This window comes from Ursus arctos, unplaced genomic scaffold, assembly GCF_023065955.2.
Source record: "Ursus arctos isolate Adak ecotype North America unplaced genomic scaffold, UrsArc2.0 scaffold_33, whole genome shotgun sequence".
In the NCBI taxonomy this organism is placed as follows: Eukaryota; Metazoa; Chordata; class Mammalia; order Carnivora; family Ursidae; genus Ursus; species Ursus arctos.
In genome coordinates, this window is record NW_026623019.1 from 28,154,126 (window position 1) to 28,158,686 (window position 4,561).

Genomic DNA, 4,561 nt, shown 5'->3' on the forward strand with positions numbered 1-4,561 from the left:
CTCCCACTCCCCCTGCTGTGTTCCCTCTCTCGCTGGCTGTCTCTCTGTCACATAAATAAATAAAATCTTTAAAAAAAAAAAAAAAAAAAAAGAAACATTATAATGGCCAACTCACAGCTCAGCATAAGGAGCCATAGTATAAACACCGAGACTTCATTCGCTTTCCACCCTCTCATCTCTTATCCCCTAACGAGCATTTATATCCCCCTACTCTGTGTCATTCTTAGAAGTACATCCAGAGCTCCTTGTTAATTTTCCAGTTATATTTTTTCCTAGCCCTGGAATACCAATCAACTCACCGAGCCATTGGTCATGAATCAGTATGACTCTTCTTTTTTTTAAGATTTTATTTATTTATTTGTCAGAGAGCACAAGCAGGGGGAGTAGCAGGCAGAGAGAGAAGCAGGCTCTCCGCTGAGCAAGGAAGCCAATGTGGGACTCGATTCCAGGACTCTGGGATCATGACCTGAGCCAAAGGCAGGTGCCCAAATGACTGAGCCACCCAGGTGTCCCTGAATCAGTATGACTCAAGATGTCTCCTTCCGTGCTTGCTCTGGCAGCAGATACTGAAACTGGAACAATACACAAGGTCAGCATTGCCCCTGTGCAAGGATGACACACAAATTCATGAAGCATTCCATATGTAAAACAAAAACAACACATGTCTCCTTCCATACAAAGTGGACAACCAAATATACCTCTCAAAACTCTGCCCATAGGGAGAATTTTTCTGTGTCAGAGTCTTTCAGGGTCACCCGTGAATGGGGCTATATGATTTACCACACCTTGCAGACATATTTGTAACCCGAGGAGGGTGCTTTTTCCTCCTCTGGAAATGTCAAATGTTTATAGTGGACTTCCCATGGGGCTCTAAGGTGCACGGAGGGTCACGTGTTGAGGCAGTAGGAATATGTACCATGTGAGTGTGAACCACTTGCTTATACAGTTTGCTTGTACCTTCTGGTCTTGCATCTACCATTCCATTTAACAAAGGAATAACCTTACACACATCCAATATTTTGATTCAGTGAAATAGATGATCATGTTCCTGATAAATATTTTGGGTCACGTAGTCAGTTGCTATCCCATGTTTAGGGAGTTTAGTCTCTATGGGGACCCAGTAGCAAATCAGAAGCTGCTTTTCAAATTTATGTGGATAAGTCAATGTGTGTTTCGAGTGAAGAAAAGGATTTTAAAGGTTATGAGAAAGGTCATTAGATTTGAGTCTTTGAAAATCAAAACTACTTAGGGTGCCTGGGTGTCTCATTCAGTTAGGTGTCTGACTCTTGATTTCAGCTCAGGTCATGATCTTAGAGTCATGAGATGGAGCCCTACATCAGGCTCTGTGCTGGGCGTGGAGCCTGCTTAAGATTCTCTCTTTCCCTCTCCCTCTGCCCTTCACCAGCCTCTCTCCCTCTCTAAAAAAATAAAAAAATAAAATAAGATAAAATGTTGAAAAAAATAAATAAATAATAAAAATAAAAACTGCTTTCAGAGTTATTGGAGGGAAGCAGCCTTAGTTATTTGGAATTTTGGGATACTCAACTAGTATTATTCATAATATAAAGTCCTATTAGTAGACTTTGCCAGTACATTTTTCATTATTTCCTTTTGCAAATTTCACATGATAAATTCCATTTAAGCTTGAGCACCAATAGAAAATTGGGCATTTCTAAAAGAAGGATAGGCTTCCTTTAATTAAGGGATTTGAATTATTCTTTGATTCTCAATTACAGAGATTATATTAATTTCTTGATGAACATATTTCTATTTCACTATAAAAGATGATTTTCAGTACTTATTTTAATCTCTATTCCTTGTAAACTATGGAATCTCCAAGACTCTGATTGAAAATATTTCACAAAAACATCAGTAAGAAGGAATCAATCTTTTGCTCTCAGTCTTGTGGCCAGAGTTTTATATTTTTGTTTTAACTGCATACATATTTATTTTTATCATGTGTCATTATGAAATGTCAATGCCATTATAGAAATTTTAAATTTGGAATGCCTGGGTAACTCAGTTTGTGTAAGCATCTGCCTTTGGCTCAGGTCATGATCCCAGGGCTCTGGGACCGAGTTCCGCATCAGGCTCCTTGCTCCGCAGGGAACCTACTTCTCCCTCTGCCTGCCACTCCCCCTGCTCATGCTCTCTCTTTATCTGACAAATAAATACATAAATAATTTTAAAAAAATTTTATTTTATTTTATTTTTTAAAAGATTTTGTTTATTTAGTTGAGACAGAGAGAGCATGAGTTGGGGGGACAGAGAGAGGGGAAGAAACAGACTCCCCACTGAGTAGGGAGCCCAACCCAGGACTCCATCCCAGGACCCTGAGATCATGCCCTGAGCTGAAGGCAGATTACCTAACCGACTGAGCCACCCCTGTCTCCTCGAAAACAATCATTTTTAAGTAAGAAGTAAAAAAATTTCCAAAATAAAATTCCTGTATGAAATAATCTATTAAACTTGCATATATATATTTGAGTACAACCTATGCACAGCACATAGAATATCAAACATATGTATTTAAAATGAATTAAACAATAGCCACACTAAATGTATTATTTAAACAAAATTTCTAATAAAATTTCAGATACATTTTAAACTTAATCATGTTATGAGAATTCAGAAATGTACTGCACTTTTAGACATGGCTGCTCAAACTAACATTTTAGCTAAAGGAACATACATATATACATAATGTCATAAATTTTCTGTTTCCTGAGACCTTCTAGTAATTACCCCATTATCCTGTAGCTCTATCAGACATTTTACTCAGGAATAAGTTTTCTAAGAAAAAATCTTGTATGATTATCATTTGAACAGGATAAACATATTTGAGTAGTTTACAGCACCATTAATTTGATTTCTTATAAATTATACAGAGGGATTGAACTGTTTCATTTTATAGAATGGCTCCAACAGCGAGAACCACAACAATTGAATTCCTTGCTTCATAAAGCTAATTATGGCTTTTTGCCAATACTTTAGCATTCCACACTAAGAAGAAAATGTGCAATGCCATCATAGCCTCATTTTGTATCTGATGATCTTTAAATGTCATTGAGAATTGGAAATTATCCCTTATAATGGTTGAAGTTGCGAAGTCTAGATAAGAGAAACTCACATATAAAATTAAAATATATTCTTATGTATACAACTTAGCTACGAGGTTCTGGCTTATTTCCTATTTCTGCATTCCTCCTTTCCCAAAAATTGGGGCCCTTTGACCTTTACCATCAGGAGTAGGCACAGTCAGCCCCTTGTATAAATCTTAGCCCAATCAAAAAAAAAAATGTAGATGGCTGTTGCTGTACATTGTAGGAGTGAGCCTTTACTCCATATTTTTCTTTTTTTTTTAAATGTTTTTTATTATATTATGTTAGTCACCATACAGTACATCCCTGGTTTTTGATGTAAAGTTCCATGATTCATTAGTTGCGTATAACACCCAGTGCACCATGCAATACGTGCCCTCCTTACTACCCATCACCAGTCTATCCCATTCCCCCACCCCCCTCCCCTCTGAAGCCCTCAGTTTGTTTCTCAGAGTCCATAGTCTCTCATGCTTCACTCCCCCTTCTGATTACCCCCCTTTCTTTATCCCTTTCTTCCCTTACTGATTTTCCTAGTTCTTATGTTCCATAGATGAGAGAAATCATATGATAATTGTCTTTCTCTGCTTGACTTATTTCACTTAGCATTATCTCCTCCACTGGAGGAGATAAAGAAATTTTAAATTCAAAAAGCACATCTCATTCTTACATACTTGTTGTCCCAAAAGTGTAGCTGAAGTTTTTCCTTTACTGTAATTATCATCATTGAACTTGTAGGATGGATGCCTTAAATCAAGTCATTGACTCAATATGAGAATTCTCTCTTCTGTTTGGATAACCTATGAACACATGTGATGCCACTTCACCCATGAAGGAACAATGCAGAGAACAACGAACTGGTTGTTCCGAGAAGAACAGACATTAGGAGATGAAGACTGGAAAGAAGGATAGGATTCTGGGAATATGACAACAGTGGCAGCAAAGTTGTTTAATTGCTCTGAATTGCCATGTTAAAAAAGGTAGGGCAACTAGTTGTCAAAACAAGACTAAACATTAAACATCAGACACAAATTTACAAAAATAAAAAGATGATAAAGATATCCCCACAAGGGCCAAAATATGGGTTGTGTTGTGGAGACAAACCCCCTGCCTGTGGGTTTGTGCAGGAAGAAGCAAGCAAAACAATGAGATGGGACAATTGGAGAACAACAGCTCAAAAAGGAGGTTTGTTGTCTCCAGTACCACATGGGTATAAGGGGCCTGTGTTAAGATAGATGAAAGGGGATAGAGCAGTATAGCCTTTATGAACTCTGAATTAACCTGCCAGGGCTCCCTTTTAGGACAAGGTGCCACACTGAGAAGACATTGCTTATAGTGGAATGAAAATCAAGCAGGACAGGGACAACAGAGATAATGGAAAGAAAAGATTTAGACTAATGTGAGGAAGAAGAATAAAGACAGGACATTTTAGAAAGCAAAGCCACAATATTTTTGAACTCCAT

General features: G+C 37.7%; 1 pseudogene; it reads left to right on the forward strand.

Annotated features, from left to right (window-relative positions):
* The first annotated feature begins 546 nt into the window (after window positions 1-546).
* Window positions 547-647, forward strand: LOC113269893 (U6 spliceosomal RNA; annotated as a pseudogene).
* Window positions 648-4,561: the final 3,914 nt, after the last annotated feature.